The following is a 17,228-nucleotide window of genomic DNA, read 5'->3' on the forward strand; positions in this document are numbered from 1 at the left end:
AGCATGCTCTGTCTTCTATTCTCTTTGTGCTGCTGCTGAGGTTGCAAAATGATTACCTAATATTTCTGTTGAGGCATAAGCAGGGTTTCTTGGGGTGCCACAGGGCCTGCAGCTAAACTGGCAATTGAAACAAGATCTGACATGAATCTTTGTATGCCTTGCCTGTAAGATAGGCCTCCATGCATGGTATATTTTTAATGGCTCATGAATAGTCAAAGATGAGAGAGGGAGAGAAGAAATTGGAATAGTCAGAATTTGAAGGACACAAGAAACTTCTCTCTGAAGAAGAGGCATAGTATGATGATAAAGGAAAAGAAGAAATGAGATGGGTATAAGAGTTTGTCAAGACAAAGGGACTTGAATCACAGCAGTGAAACCAACTAATTCAGTTAGGTGGGAGGTCTTTGAAGAGCTGGAGGACATCTGAGCATGATGACAGGCAGAAAGCGGAGATATCTTGGGAAAGGTGCAAAGTGGGCAGCAAGGGTTATTTTATACGCCTACAGTTTGAGAATATGAGAGGAAAGCTGTTTTTCCTACCGCTGATTGATAATAATTACTTGCAGTCAATTTGGAAATGTGATTTATCATAGAAGGGTCCCAGCAGTTAAGTCAGTACTTTCTTCTGTACCTCTGATATGCTCGCTCGAGAGAATTACTTGCTTCATCTGCACCGTGAAGTGTGGCTACAAATGTTGTTAGAAAAACCAGCAGAAGATTAAAGGCAAAACAAGCTCAAAGATACTCTGCATTTAGATCCAACTTTGCTATTTCTGTTTCAGTACTAAAAATAAGAGTTCCATGTCCAAAACCTTTTCTGTTTTTTTCTGCTCTCACTGTCACTTCATCTCACTGTAATAACATTATCTATGAACGTAATGCGGATAATTACAAGCCTCACAATCCACTAGAAATAAGTAGGTTCTAATGGTTTCTGTTTTCTTTTTTTACCTTCTGCTCCACAACTTTTTGATGTATGTTTCTTTTAAATCCAAACGTATACTTACAGTTTTTTAAGTCTATGGGAAAACAGCGAAGAAAGCATGAGGGCCACATGAGGGAATTCCATATTTATTTTTGGCATGTATTTCCATGAAGAGGAGGCTTCTATTGACGCAGAACATTTCTTCCTTTATTTTTTTCCAACTTGCAAATGTTGTTGAAGCATTAATAGTTAGTTCCTTGCTGTCAAGATTCCAGAACGAATGTTTGCATAGTAGAATGGATGTAATATTTGTGTAACTTTGAAAACAGCTTTTGGGCTGGTGTTTCATAAGCAGGATATGAAGCTGTAGAAGCTGTATTGCTTCTGAAATGCATGTTGCATATACAGAATTGATCAGCTTATAGACAGATGATATACCACAGCTGCTCTTGCAATGCCAAGTACAAAACACCAGCAATAGAAAAACAAATGTGCATGCTGTTAAAGGTGTTATCCTTTTCTATGTAAAATATTCTTCATTATAGCTAAGGACTTAGGTTTGACTTACCATGATTTTGCCTAGGGGACTTGGCATGAAACTGTAGAGTTAGAGCCTTGGAAGATAATACATTGAATATAGAAAAGGTAATAGTTGTATTTCAAATTAAAATCTTCACCTGGAGCATCTGGAAATCTGTGGAGATAGTAATTTACAACCTATGGGAAATTACTCCAAAAACAGATTTGCAGAAGATGAGCCTTGGCTTCAACTCGGCATTACAGAATCACAGAATCACCCGGGTTGGAAGGGACCCCAAGGATCATGTAGTTCCAACCCCCCTGCCTAGCAGGGCCACCAAACATACACAATCAGATCAGGTTGCCCAGGACCCCATCCAACCTGGCCTTAAACACGTCCAAGGACGGGGCATCCACAACCTCCCTGGGCAGCCCGTTCCAGGGCCTAACCACTCTCCTAGTAAAGAACTTCCCCCTAACATCCAACCTAAATCTTCCCTCCTTCAACTTAAAACCATTTCCCCTAGTCCTGCTGTTGTCGGCCCTTTTGAAGAGTTTACTCCCCTCCTGGGTGTAGGTTCCCTTCAGGTATTGATAGGCTGCAATGAGGTCACCCCGCAGCCTTCTCTTCTCCAGACTGAACAAGCCCAACTCCCTCAGCCTGTCCTCATAGGGGAGGTGCTCCAGCCCCCTGATCATCTTAGTCGCCCTCCTCTGGACCCTTTCCAAAATCTCAATGTCTTTCTTGTACTGAGGGCTCCACACCTGGAAATTCTTTTTCCAGGTGAAATTCTCCAAACCTGGCATTCTTTTAGAAGTAAATAAAAAGTAACAAATTCATGAAGAGGTCATTTGGATTGCAGGGCCACTTTTTTCTGTGGCTTGTAGTTAATTAGCAAAGTCAAGCAAGGTGATGGAGTGCATTCAGAAGTGCTGTCCTTTTGAATGCAAACATCAGAGAAGCCGATCTGTTCCGAGGTGAGTCTGCACAGTGCTTACCAAGCCCCAGCTGCACCCAGGGCTTTGTGCATTAAGTACTGCCTGGGAGACTCGCTCTGTTCTGAGGACCGGTGGAGAAATGAGAATCCCATTTCAGCAGACCTCTGATTTGGTGTGATGCCTGGTCCCTAGCACCGTAAGCTAGAAGCCCAGTGGCAGTGGCTAGCAGATGCAGGTCTGTGTACAGTACATGCTGGTGACTGCCTTCCTCCAGCTCTGCCTGCAAGAGATGGTGTGCACTGTTGGGATGTAAATCATCCTGCATGAAAATGACACTGTATGAACACACAGTTCTTGTTACCTAGTAATTCTGAATTATTGGGCTAGAAGTTACTGTTTCGTGTGAGTTAAGTAAAGAGGTCTGTGATATTTTCAAGGACCATCACAGCATCCATAGAGGCTGCATGTTACTCAGTAGCACCTAGAGGAGATTTCTGGAGTTCAGCCTTGACTGCCCTGGTGCTTTTCCTGAGCACAGTCCTGAAGACAGTTGGATAAACACAAGAACAGTGTTCACTTTTCAACAGGGTATTCTGAATGATGGTCAGATTTGCTGCTTCTCTTGATCCAGATTTGCAGTCCATTTAAATGGGACTCTGATTAGATTCTTTGTGAGAGAATGACACATTTAACTGTAGATGTAGCTATTTTCAGAAGTCTAGCCACCCATCCTTGTACAGCTAAAAGTGGTTTGTCCTGCCACAGACAGAAGGATGGCAAGATATTTGAGCTTGCTAGCCAGTTAGGCCAGGCTCTCTTGTTTCTTAAAGATTGCTTTGCTGGAATTCTTTTAAATACTGTTCTTCACACATTCATGCAAATTAGCTAATTACCAGCCTCTGCTCAGGCTTCTGTGAGTGCTGAATAGTGGAACAGAATGATTTAATTTCCCTAACATATTCTCCTGGCACTTTTGCATACAGAATATGCTTCTCTAAAGTATCCCTTGATACTAGATCCTTGGCAGTGTTCCAAAAGAAGTTCAAGTTTAAAGCCATTCAGCATAATTTTAGGTTTGGTAAACCTGAATTTGTCACCTTCCCTGCATCATATAATTTTGCCATCTGTAATGTGGGCTTTCCTCTTCATCTTATGTAAGTGTTTAAATTGTGAATCAGTATAGTTGGCTCTGATTATGCATCTGATATTCTCTTGGGAGAGTAATTAAACTGAGGTGATCATATGAATATCAATTTTTGCACATTCATTATGCTTTCAAAAATAACTAGAGTTCTCTGTTACTTTAGTAAATAGGTGTGATTTTTGTGATTTTCAGTTTTGAGTGGTGCTTGTTTTGAAACATGTGCCACTGTCAGAGAGTAGTAGTATGTGTTAATTTCTCATTGAAATTCCTTGAAGAGAGTTTGTATGCAAGTCAGATTGGCTGAGTGTAAATCATGTAAATCAGAACATTTTGGGATGTGTCCAGATTTAAGATAAGGAAAAGGAATTGAGTCAAGGAGTTCTGTTTCTATTCAGTAGTTGAATCCTAGTCCTAGAAACGTTTTTGTAAGTGTTGACTTACTAATTTTACTACAGCTTCCAAATTAATACAAATATGAAAAAGCATGCCTTGAGCCTCAGACAGGCATGAGGAATAGTGTCAACACATTAATAATAATAGGCCTTGGCAATCAAGAAGAAGTTGTAGATCAAGTAATTAAATATTGCTGGTTGTCTGTCTGCCATCTTATTACATACAGTGCTTCAATGGTATGTGAAATGTACGAATGGTATGTAAATTTTCAGAGCTAACATGATTTCAAATTGAGAATATTGATTTCATGTTTGTTGTGTTTCATAGCTGAACAATAGCAGATTCTCCCAGTGAAACAGTAAACATAAAAGTATGTGTTATTCTATGTTCAGCAGATCAGTGTATTGCATTTGTTCTTTTGTTTGTTTGTTTTTCCTAAACAGAGAGAGATGCTTTGTTGTGTCTTTCAAAAATCATGGATTTAGGACCCATTTCAATTTATTTTAGCAGCATCAATCTCATAAATGCTAGTATAAACATTGTGAGAGGAACAAAATAAAGCACAAATAGTAGCAATGTGAAATTGGTTGTAATCTGCATAGTTAACTCTTTAAAGTATGTTTGTAGATCATAGCACTGCAGTTATGGTTGGACCTTACTTATCACATCTTTGTTCAGGTGGGAATGTCTACAGATCTGTCTCAAAAAGCCCATGTCTTGCCATTCTTAATTCTTTGCCTCCTTTTAAAGTAGGCTGAAGCTGGATTGAAAATTGTTGGTAAATCCCGTGTAAGTACTATAACTTAGGTTAACTGTGTTATAATAAGGACTGTATGGAAAAGTATAATTGGCCCAACTTTTTTTCTATTTCAAGCATTTAAAAGCAGCAATCTGACACTAAGCTAAGATTAAGTGTGATTTGCAGCTCCTAAAGAACTTTGTTCCAGTTTCTTATTCCTACAATAATTATTTTCTAATGATGCTAAAGATAAAAAGGAAAAGTATTTCAAAATAGTGTATTTATGTAGCAAAAACATCTAAAAGTTTTCTTCAAACTTATAATGGCTTATTCTTTCAGCAAAATACTCCTAACCAGATTGCATAAGCTGAAATAGGGCTTTTCAGGTTTACTTCTGTGCATTGGCTCAGTGTGTGCTGATATCTTATCTTAGCTGTCACAATGTGCATGGCTTGTCATTTCTGACAGAGCTTATATACCTGAATTATCCTGATTATGGGTTGCACTAGAAATCAGTATTTTCAATTACAGCATCTGCTTGGGGGGAAAAAAAAAATAATTGTGAACTTCCCATAATTCTTAATTTGTAAGTTTTACTTGTGAGTTTTTACTTGTTTTTACTTGTAAGTTTTCAAAGAGCCTGAAGGGAACATGGCTTCTCAAGGCTTTGTCAAAGAACTGACGGGTCCATTACTAAAGCTAAGATGATACCTGTGTGGATGAGGGATTCTTTTCTGTTCTGTTTTGTTTCCTGTTTGTTTTTGTTTATTTATTCATTTTATTTTTTAATGTGCCCCTTCTTTCCCATTACTTATGAATGAATGGTTATGACTGGACTGGCGTGTTTCCTAATAGATTGTGATTATGAGAGCCTAGTAAGGATTTGTTGGGGTATGGTACCCTGTGCTGGGCACTTCAGAGGATGCGTGATACCAGGACAGAGAGAGAGGGGGGGAGAGAGAGAGAGATAGTATTGACTAGAGTATGATAGAAGACAGATTGATTAAACTGGGATTGTTTATCCTACAGACAAGGAGGTCTTCAGATTCATCAGTTGGGTTTTTAATTTTAATTTTATTATCAGTTAGAAATACTGTTACTGTATCTTTTTCCAGTGCTACATTTTGTTTTTGACTTAATCCACCTTTGGGAATGCTTTTGTGTGCTCCAGTATTGCTAAGGAACAATATCTTTCGAGTAGTGCTAAGCATTTGCTAAGCAATCATTTTTGTCTCATCTTTCCTATCTCTTATGTGTCTACACTATGACTTTGTGAAGCACAGCACCAACAATCCAGCACGGCATGTATTTAGAAAATATCAGCCATTCTTACGTAGATGTAGTCATTGGAAAATCATTAGCTGTTATCTTGCAAGTATTTGTTTTGTCCCCTTGTTTTAGTTTTCCCTGGCCCTTACTTCAAAATTGTTTGTTTCCTTGATGTTCATAAGGTGCAGAACTGCACTGATGCACGGGATGGCAATTCTGTGCTTCATTTACTGCTGTCTGTTGCTGCCAGTTATGCAAACATAGTGCATGGTAAAGCAAGTGATGACTACTCATTCTTTACCAGAGCAGACATTATCAGTATTATCTTGCCTGGGTCCTGAGACTTTCTGTTAGCTGTATTGTGCTGTAGGTGTTTGACATCTTTGCAAGCTCAAACCTGTGCAGTTTTGGTGTCAACATCTATACTGCGCAGTAAGTCGCAGATGGCCAGACTGACAGATATTCATTGTACTTTGGGACAGTGCCAGTGGGATTTGGAGGGCTTTCCTCCAGATGGATGCCCAGGTCTCCCATGGGAATGTTTTTGTCTTTGCCAGCCATCTGGAGATCTTGTAGGAAGATTTGATGAAGCACACCAAACAGGTAAAAACACCTCTGCTTCCCTGAGCAGGGTGGAATTACATTTCTACTATGCTGTTTGCTGATGCATCTGAGTTTCTGCTTGATTTTATTATTATTGCCTTTGTGACATTATTTTTTTTTTTTTCATAAAGTGGCAATTAAAGTATGAGGTATGAAGCTACCTGTCTTAAACTTTGGAAACAGTGAGTGTGCTGGGAGCTAACTCTCTCATTAGTCATCCTTTATGTATAATTTTTTCAGTTGACTAACTTTCAGACAACTCAGTCTCTGAAAACAATCATTGCAAAATTGATTATCTGTTAAGAATTGTCATTAAATATTCTAGAGGATTTTGCAAAGGGAAGAGAGAATATCCGTGTTCCATGGTGGATAGGGTAAGAACTAGGGAAGTCTTTAAAGTTTATTTAAATCAGGAAGAACTTTTTCGAGATAAAAGACAGTGAACTGCTGAAGTAGATTGCTTGCAGAACTTGAACCTTCAGAGCACTGGAGGTGTTTATACACATCTCAGTAGATGTGACTTCATCTTTCACATCTTCCAAGAGTGAAATTTGATTGACTGTTCCTGGAGAAATGGAGTGGATAACTTTTCTGAATCTCCTTCACTTCGGAGGCATAATGTTTTGTTTCATTCTTAGTTGGCTTTTTTTGTTGGTTTTGTTTTTGGGGTGTTTTTATTTGTTTTGTTGTTGTTACTGTTTTTTGGAAAAGATATTGTGATGAAAACTTTCATGTTAAAGACATTGAGAAGGTGTGTATTTCCTTTGTTTAATTCCTATGGAATTAGCTGGCTTTTGTTCTGGAAAAAAATTTAAATACATTCTGAAAACATATTTAATGGAGGTAAATACATTAACAAAAATAATGGTTGAATTTATTATGCAGAAACATTCAGAGATAAACAAAACTACTTGAAATCATATGTTTATTGATTTGTTATTAATAAGTGAATGATACATTGATACACAGGAACAGCTGTATCTCTTTGGCTAAAACTCAGTTTTCTAAATCCTTAAGAAACTGTGCATTTGGTGTAAAAGACTGAATGTGGTTCACTAGCAAAATATTGTGGTATCACAAAAGAGTTTCTCTACCTTGAACAACGCAAGTTTATCTATACAAAAATGCAAATTTATACATGAAAACAATCTTAGAGCTGTTAAGATACAGGCTACTTGGGGTATGGTTGGAATTGCATGAGAAGTTAAAATTTCCTGATTATGTTGGACCTTCTAGTCACTAACTGCAGAATTTGGAGAAGCTTTATTCATTTTATTGAGAGAAGTAAATTGAAATGAAGGTACCCAAAAGCTGAGATCTTCATCTAGTGATGGGAGCTGTATTAATTAGCTTTTCAGAGCATGTGGAAGACAGAAAAGGTTTATGCTGATAAAAAGTGTGAAAATACAGCTAGTGCTTATTCTTCATAATTATAGCTCACCCCTAGTCACATCTTGCACCTGTGACACTTGCTTTGATGTGCTGCTCTACTAGTCAGATTAACTTTAATCTCTCCTTTCACGTCTGCCCAATGTGTCTGTATTGTTCTGTATATATTAGAGGATCACTGTAAATAGGAAATGGAGACTTGCTACTTGTTACTTTGAGCAAACTATGAAAAAAGGTAACATTTGTTTTAAGATTTCTTGCAAAAACGCTTCAAATTCATCAGTTGTCCATTTTTTTCTTCAGTCTATTTTTTGTATTTTTTGTTTCTACCACTCATTGCCATTTTCTGTTCATCATAAATCTATTTCAATGAATGAAATAAGGCTTTTAAGTACAGATTTTGTCAGTATGTATTGCTGTGAAGCAGGAGAATATTATATTACAAAAGAGTAGAAAATGAAACAAATTAGCTTTAATTTTTCTGCCCTTTCTAGGAGGTGGTGCCAAACATGGCACTACGTAGAGAAGCAGTACTCATTTTGTGTATAGCACTCAAGGAGTTGTCACAAGAACAGAAATACTCCAAGTGAAATAAAGTCGTTACATGTGATCAACTTGATTCTTAAAAATATTGTGTATTGCTTCTCGCTGCTTGGTAACTAAATGACATTCTCTAATTTTGGATGTTTTTTTTTCTTGTGTAAAATATAAAGAAACGTGATGATCAATATGGAACTGACCTCTAGCTAATAAAAGGAGTAGGTAAATTGTGATAATAAAATGAACTGAATGGTAATTGGTCCAAGATTGTAGTTATGTTATTAATTATTTTTGATCAAATTTGTCCTGCTGTTGTCCACAGTATGCAGAAACCTTTCTTAAGCAATATCTCTGAGTTCATTCCATTGGTATTTCTCCCAGATCTTCTCTTTTGCTGCTTATTATACTTAATTAATATTGATTTTAGCAATGTCTATTTCCGCTGTGTATTCTTTATTAGCGGTTATTTTTGTACCTTGTTAGGAAGAAAACAGACTATCAGCTGTACAGGAAAACGTTCCATATGGATTGGGTTTAGATCAACTTAAATTCCAGTATTTTGTACATTTTGAGGTAACATTCTAGTGTATTCCTATTAAACAAGCTGGACAGTGCAATTTAGTAAGTCTTGATAGTAAGGCATACATTCCTTTTCATTATACAGGTGGGACTGCCCTGGGAGGGAAATGTTAAACCACATCATCTTGTTCTTCATCAAGTCATATGTCCATTTGCTTTTTGATCCCTTTAACAGCCCTGTTTTCTGCCATAAATAGCTTGTCACTATCTTAGAAGTGTACAAAAAATATTCTGAGTGGCATAGAATAAAGTGCTGTGCAATTATCACAACCAAACTGTATGATATTTGCCAGTCTTTTCTAGAGATTTCCCAGTTAGTGAATTTAGATCCAGCATCAATCTGTCCTTCTGACTAGGTCTCTCTCTGTTTTTAAACCAACAAGCTGTTTTCTGTAAGATTCATTCTGCACTGCTCCCAAATACTTGGCAAGCAACTTCTCTTCCTCTGCCTCCATCAGAAAATGACTGAAATACAGTTCTAATGATGCTTCAGATGGCTCATATCACTCTTAGTGTGCAAAATGCCTCACAGTTCATTATACTGATGAGAAATGCCTGTTGCTACTGTAGCTTCAAACTCTTTATGCAGCCAGACCTGCAAGAAACCCTGCAAAACTGCTTGGGAATAACTGCAAAAAATGAACTAAAATTTGTTTTTACATTCATTTATTTTTATTCATCTTAATGATATTTCAAAGTTAATCAAGTCAGATTTCTTAAGTTTTTGTTTGCAACCATGTGGAAGATGGGTGCAGAGATTCTTAATCATGTTGGAGTGGTTTTTTGTTTGTTTGGGTTTTTTTGAGGCATTTGGAGAAAACAGACAACATGAAAGTTGTGATGGAACTCAGTGTCTCACAGGGTGCTGTTGGCTGGTCTCCAACCAGCCAATCCTAGCTTGCATCCTTTGTACTTCACAAGGTTCCAGACTATCCTACTTCTCTGTATCATTGTTTATAACCACAGCCTGCTATCTGAGTTGTTTCATCTTCATGCATTGACTTAGCATTTATACTCATGTATGTTTCTTACATAATAAGAAAAAAACAGGTTTGACATGCCATTCAGAATGTTCTTGAAGATCTGTCACTTGTGTCTGGCAGGTAGGTTGTATGAATTGGAACAACTTGCAGATACCTTAGGGGGTTCCTGTGGATCGTTCCTTAGAAGTTGGTATAGGAGCTGAGTGCATCGTTCCTTTTCAGTGCATACTTTCTCACAGCTGGCTTTTCTTCAGTTTCCTGACTTTGCTTTCAGTTTCAAACTAATCTTTCAACAGTGCTTTTATTGAAGGGAGCTTGCAATTTTAAATGCTGGAGCACAAACCTGGAGTTTGGATTTCACTCAAGCTTTGCTGGAGTAGTCTTATTTTGTAGTGCACCAGGCAGGAAAGGCTAACTGTTAGAAGACACAACTCTATTAGAGACCTGAATTTTCACTGTCTTGATGTGTTACATAGGAGCATGTACTCTTTCTATATTGTGAAAATGAATATTATGACAATACTGCTAGTATGGAGTAATTTGTAGAGAATTCAGTTACTGCAAATGGTTATTTCAACGAAGACAAGTGCTAATGAAGAGACTGTGAGAACGCTTCTGCAGTCTAAAATCACCTCAGCTTCAAAGTGAAGCTGTGATATTTTCAGCCTTTCTGTCAGCTTGTTTTGGAAGCAAACTTGCTGCAAAACAGCATTCATACTACAATGTTGTAAGAGAAGTTATGTTTGCCCTACATACTGTAAAGGATAGAAAACCACAACATCCCTGGGCAAGCACTAAATGAACTGAAAGCAGCCTTACTGTAGCAGCATGGAGCTCTGCAGACTGAGAAGCAGGCTAAATTAATCTGCATAATGAGGTGTCTTCTAGCATCCCAGAAGGCTCAGAGCTGACTTGCATATCTACAAATTATGTTGCATAGCATAAATGTGCCCACTGAATGCTGAGATAAAACATGCATGTGCCATTGAAGTCTGAGCTGCTTTGTCTCTGTTACCAACTTCTGTATCCGAAACAGCTAAACTTTGAACGGTGTTGCCACTGAGGGAGCACCTAATTCCAGCTGGAAGCATGAATTCATTCCCCCCAGAATATTTCTGTGTTGTCAGAACCATGGCTTGAGACATACCATTCTCAAGAGTCCTCTGTACTTTTTATACAGGAATAAAAAGGGATGTTTCTCTTAATAGCAATGAGCAAATAAGTAAATACTTATAGTAAGTTAAATTATTGAACATTTACTTAAATTTGAAGGATTTAGCATATGCATATGTTTTTCAAGAACAGTTTATAAACATTATCATATGTAAAGCAATGCTTTTAATGTGTTTTAACTTCAGCCACAGATACTGCTACAGAGTTGGTGGGTGTCATTGTGCCTTTTGGCACATGACAAGCGTTGGATCTTGTAGCAGTTTTATCCTGGTATCTGTTTCATCCTTGTGATCCAAAACAAAGCCACTCACTTTAAGAAAGGTAGATTTGGGCAGAAGTAACATCTTGTGCCTACGAGAACTCAATATAAACAGGAAAGGAAGTCAGGTTTACTTAATTTTATTGGTGTGCTGTCAATTATAGAAGCTTGAAAAGAACAGTCTTTTTTTCCTAAACCTGGTAGTTTTGCCATGCTGATAGGTTTGCATATTTGAGCAACTTCTTATCTCATGTATGAATTTGGATTTCTGAAAGAAAGTTCCATTTCGCTATTTATCACATTCAGCACCAGCAAAATCTTGTATTCAACCTGACTTTTGCTATCCTGAACTTTAAAATCAAGTTCTTTTATATCTTAAAAACAAATAAATAGTTTTGTCCTTTTTTTTTTTTTTTTCCTGCTAAACAGTTCTGCTGTATCTTCTTTATAGTCACACAGGATTTTATTTGATTTTATTTTCAATATAGCTCTTGAAAATGTTTCAAGTTACCAGCTAAGGTAGCTGTGAACTCTGGATTTGTTTGTTTGTTTTGTATTACATTAAGCAAGTTGTGAAACTACATTCTAAACAGGTAAATTTCTCATTAAAGCAGAGTTAGCCTGGACTCTCCTTCTGTATAAACTGGATATGGCACATGAAGCTAGCTCTGGCTCTTTGCAATGTTGGTAGGCCAAAGTTGTGACCTTACTGTACTTAGTCAAGGCTGGTCTGAGGAAAGGAGGCTCTGAGATGGGCACAGTGAGTTTTCCACTTCTTCCACACAAATCTGTTTGCAATGCTAGTTTATCTTTTGCAGAGAGCAACATTACTAATTAACCCTTTAAAAGCCCATGCTATCTAGATTTTGGAGAAAAGTTGCTACTCTAAAATCTTTTCCATCTGCTTCTGTGCCGTTTTGTACTTCTGTTTCAGGAGAAGCAACAGCAACTCCATTCCCTCTGCTGCTTTTGTGTCCTATCAAAAAAACCCTGCCTTCCCAGCAGTAAGCAATCTCAGTAAACACAGACGGGGTGCCTGCCTTCAGGAGGTTTCTAACAACTGCTCAGCATAAAAAACTTGCAAAGCTCTCTCGCTGTTACTCAGAATGGCTTTTCAGAGAAACACCAGCTGAATCCTATTCCCTTTTGCCCACTTACACCATTTCACTTAGATGATCTGAGAAACTATCCACATATGGAGCAAGGAGAAGATTTAATTCAGAAGTGCCATAACAGTGCAAAACACCCTCTGACATGAATGGGAATGGTGCAGGCACAGATACTGTGGAAGTGCACTGACAAGAAGAAAGATTTCACAACCTAGAAGCCATAGTAAGGGCTGTTAAAGGGATCAACGTGCAACATTCCTGATCCAAAATTTTTATTTGCATGCACAGTTGTATCATAGAAAATTCTCTTCAAAAATAGGTAGTTTACTCAGTCTGGGAACAAACAGAATACAAGCAAGTGGGAAATGGGATGCTGTTATGTTATTTGACAAGCCATTTGTGACTCTGACAAAGTGATGTTTCTGTTGCATCACACTGTCCATTATTTTTTTCTGGCAATAGCTGTATTTCCTATGGAATCCTGCTACAATCAGTGGTATCCAGGGATAGTGTTTCTTCTCAAGCTTTTTCCATGGTATGCAGCTTAGTTTCCAACACACAAGTCGCACATGCTGACAAGAATCAGATGCACCTGTTCCTTGACTACAATCCAGTCCACAGATGCAGATTTATAGAGCCTGAAAAGAAAGGGCTGGAGGGTGTGCACTAGTTGAGCTGGGTAATTTTACTGACAGAGGTTGTTTTTAGTATAAATTGTGTACTTGCATCTAAGTTTAGTGTGATTATAATTATGTCAGAAGTTTTGTTATACAAAAATAAGCAGCTGCTAAAGACTGAGAGCCACTAGGGACCATGAAGTATTCAAAGCACCAATTCATGTTTGGTAATGCTTTGTCTAACATGCCCACTGGGATCTCTTGCCTATGCTCTACCTTTATTCCCTGTTTTAGTGAAGCATCTTGTTCTTTATCAGTCATTACAGAGATTCCTCAGTTACGTTTCTCTTTTTTTGTTGGACTGCAGTGTGCTCTTTCACTTTATTTCCTTCAGCAACCTTTGCACTTCATTATAAGCTCCAGATTTTTCCTTGCAAAACAACACTATACAGAAATAAATATAGCGTGTATAGTCTTCACATTTTCCTGGGCTTGTTTCTAAAGCCTCAGAAGATTTATAAAGATACCAGAAATATATTTACCTTATGCAGAAAGTGTGGTCTGCAGAAGTACAGCATGCACATTAGTGTGCTTACCAGGAAAGGAGCAAAGAAAGGAATTGCTAGCCAAGGGCAAAGAACTCTTTTTTTTTAAGCTTTCAGTCAAAAAACAGTCTAGACATTTTTATCACATTAAACAGTCTGGAGCATTTAATAGGGATGTGACAGAAAAAAAAGCAGTCTGAACTAGCTGACCAAGTTTATTGAGAGAAAAGCCTGCTGGGCCCAAGATTTTATTCTGTGCAATGGTAATTACTATGTTGGAAATGTTAAATGGTGATAAATGGGGCAAAGCTGGTTTTAGACATGTAATGGTGTTGCTTTTACCTGCAAGGTCTGCTGTGCTTCACATGTGACACTGCTCTTGATTTTGGTGGGCATTGTGCTTTTTGAGCGTGTGTACCACATGTTACTAAGTTGTAGGAGGCCAGGTGGATGTGATAGCATTAGATAAGCATAACAGAACACTTGAGTGTAATACAGTCCATGCAACTGGCAAAACAGTTTTTGTCTCTGTAAGGGTCCCATTGTCAACTTTCTGCTGTAACGAGTTGCTTCTGTTGATTCCCATTTCGACTTCTCAGTAGACTCCCCTGCCCTTGACCTCCACCCTGTGGTCAAGAATCAGTTGTTTCCCCTTACCAAGCATCTCACCCATGTGCCCCCTTGATTTGTCTGCCGCACAGAGGAATGCTGAAATGCTGAACTCCTCATCTCCAGGAACACTGCCATTCCCACTCCAGAGCGGTCACAGTAAATAACCCCACTCTGCTTTTGCATAGAATGTTGGTGCTGGTTATGTTGGTTATGCCACTTCTTTCTTCTTTACCCCACCTCCCACAGGCACCAGCATGTTGTTTTGTTGATCTTTGGTAGGATGTCCTCCATTCTGTTCCTTCCCTTCCTATCCCTATGGCAGAAATTCGATTTTGTACTTTGAACGATCTCTTAGAATTGCTTTGCTTGTGCTGTCCCAAACAATTCCATTTCAGCTATTCTCTGCTACCTGGTGTTCTTCTAGTGTTGTTTCCACCTTTCCTTTGCATTTTAGTTGCATTACCCTTCTCAAGTATTTCATTGTGTTATCAAAGCCCATCTCAATATCAGACATTCTATCCTGCCCTTTCAACATTTTTTTGCTGGTTTCTTCCTCATCTTTTTAATTTTTATGTTCTTTCCTACAGGTCCTTTTCATTTCTTTCTTTCCAGGTGGTTGTCCAGAACTAAGAATGTCTTCATATGTCAGCATGATATGCATATGCTCATCTTTCCTCAGTGAGCCCTGCTTGCTTATATTCATACTGATGTGACCATGTTCTGTTATATATCCATTTCAGCATGAGAGTAGAGGTGTCTTCTGCTCTTGCTATGTATGCCCCTTTCCACCTTAGTAGAAGTAGGTCTTGCTACCTATAAGATGACAAAAGAACTGATGAGGATGCTTACTCTGTACTACTGGCTGGGCAAGCTATCAGCTCCCACTGACTTATTTTGCTACATCTTAATGTTTGGAATTCAGAGAAGTCCCTTGACTCCCGCATCTCCATTTGGTCCAAAAAGGTCTGAATAACATCTGAGTATGCTGTAAATCTTGCTGTTTGTTGTGAGATGTCAAATAAGCATTCAAAACAGCCTGTGTATGCCATACCATACTGGCAGACTGGCTCTCCTTTTTGTCTCCACAGCGAACACATAAATAGGTTATGTACTAACACTTTTATTTTTATCACTTTTGGAATACTGTGTCAAATCTCATCCATTTGGAGCAATAAAACACCTGAAATGACTCTCCTTCAGAAGTTTTCATGTACATTATGGATAGCTGAATAAGCCAAAATGCATTCTGCAGGAAGGTTTGGAGAGGCTGCTGGCTTGGAACACTATCCCACCCCTCAATAGTTGGCATGACAAGTTGTGCCCCACATTTTAAAGAACAGTTGCTTTCGTATTTGGAAAGGCGTTTTAGGGACATTGTTCTCAAGTAATGTAAACAATTGAAGGCATCAGTAATGAGTGCATTAGCAGTCCTGAAGCTGTTATATCAGATAAATTTATCAGAGATGTCTCATATAGTCTCATTTTACCCAGGAGAGACAACCTCTGTCAGTTCAATAATGACTGATGTGACAGGAAGCGTAGCGCCCTACCAAGAGAATTGTTTTGATATTTGCTTAGTAGGAACATACAAAAGATTTCAGTGTTTTTCTGAGGCAGGGGTCAGTGAAAGAGACTGTGATATCATGGTTTATGAAGCCCCATCTTTCATTTATGTTGAACTGTGAAATTATTGGCTAAAAGATTGGTGATTCTTTTTTAGGAATGCACTCCTTTTCCTACTCTCTTTCCATTACTTTCAGAGCTTCTGGGCAATGGCACAACGGCTATTTGAAAAGAGCTGGCTTAAACACATTTTAAAAAAGGCTTACTCTGCCACCTACCTACAATAATAAAGTAACAATAATAGTAATTTCAAGTTCAGCACCGCTTTTATTTCCTTTTCAATCACTATGGGATTAAAGCTATAATTAACTGTTAACTTGGTGTGTCTCAAATATGGCTGTCAACCTTCTGTCCTGATGAAAAGACAGCTATATTTCCAAATTATAGGTAACATTTTATTTTTAGCCTTGCCTACTTTTGATACCTTGTGTTTCAGAAATATGGTGATCTCATTTGCAAAATAGATGAATAAATGAAGACCAGTTATATATTAATGAGCTAATACTGGATGTTCTTGTTGATTAAAGATGTATAACATTAATAACTTTCAGTTGTGAGACATTTTACTGTCGCTTCTTTCGAACTCTACACACAGGCAAAAATTATCATCAATAGAAGTGAAACTAAGACAAGTCTTGCTAAGCTTATGTTATAGAGGGTTAAGAGGAAAATGCCAGGACTAAACAACAATATTGCTTAACCTCAGCTTAACCCGAGTCCCTTGATTCCTTACTGAATACTGATAGTCTGTGTTATTTCTGCATACAGCAAGAGAAGTGTTTAGGAGCAAGAAAAATAGATATATTGATTCTATACAATGCTATTTAGGCCAGACAGTTTATGATAATCTTCTTCCATCTGTTAAATATGATCACAGAATCACAGAATTGTAGGGGTTGGAAGGGACCTCTAGAGTTCATCGAGACCAACCCCCCTGCCAAAGCTGGTTTCCTAAACCAAGTCGCACAGGTAGGTGTCCAGGCGAGCCTTGAGTATCTCCAGAGAAGGAGACTCCACAACCCCCCTGGGCAGCCTGTTCCAGTGCTCCGTCACCCTCACCATAAAGAAGTTCTGTGAACTATCCTAGCTCATAGATTTTCACTTTGCACAGTGATGTTGAAGTGCATACTATGAACATCAAATTTCTTTCTTCTCTTGATAGTGTTCAGGAGGAATCATAGGAAGAGCCTTTATTGAAGATAATTAGTATATTCTGGTTCTTTGCCTGTTTGTTTTATTTGAACCTAAAATATTGATTGAAAAATAAA

At 38.1% G+C, this 17,228-nt stretch overlaps 1 protein-coding gene across 7 annotated transcripts in view; it reads left to right on the plus strand.

The window, feature by feature from the left end:
• PLCB4 (phospholipase C beta 4) overlaps positions 1-17,228 on the plus strand; it is a 241,677-nt gene that overhangs the window by 127,826 nt on the left and 96,623 nt on the right. For 3 of the 7 annotated variants that reach the window (XM_048938278.1, XM_048938279.1, XM_048938280.1), the window contains exon 1: positions 6,513-6,531. The exons of the other annotated variants lie outside the window; for them this stretch is intronic. The gene's annotated coding sequence lies outside the window, so the exon portion shown is untranslated. Of the gene's footprint in view, positions 1-6,512; positions 6,532-17,228 lie in introns of those variants that run through there. 7 annotated transcript variants of the gene reach the window in all.

Source organism: Lagopus muta, chromosome 2 (genome assembly GCF_023343835.1).
Source record: "Lagopus muta isolate bLagMut1 chromosome 2, bLagMut1 primary, whole genome shotgun sequence".
Classification (NCBI taxonomy): domain Eukaryota; kingdom Metazoa; phylum Chordata; class Aves; order Galliformes; family Phasianidae; genus Lagopus; species Lagopus muta.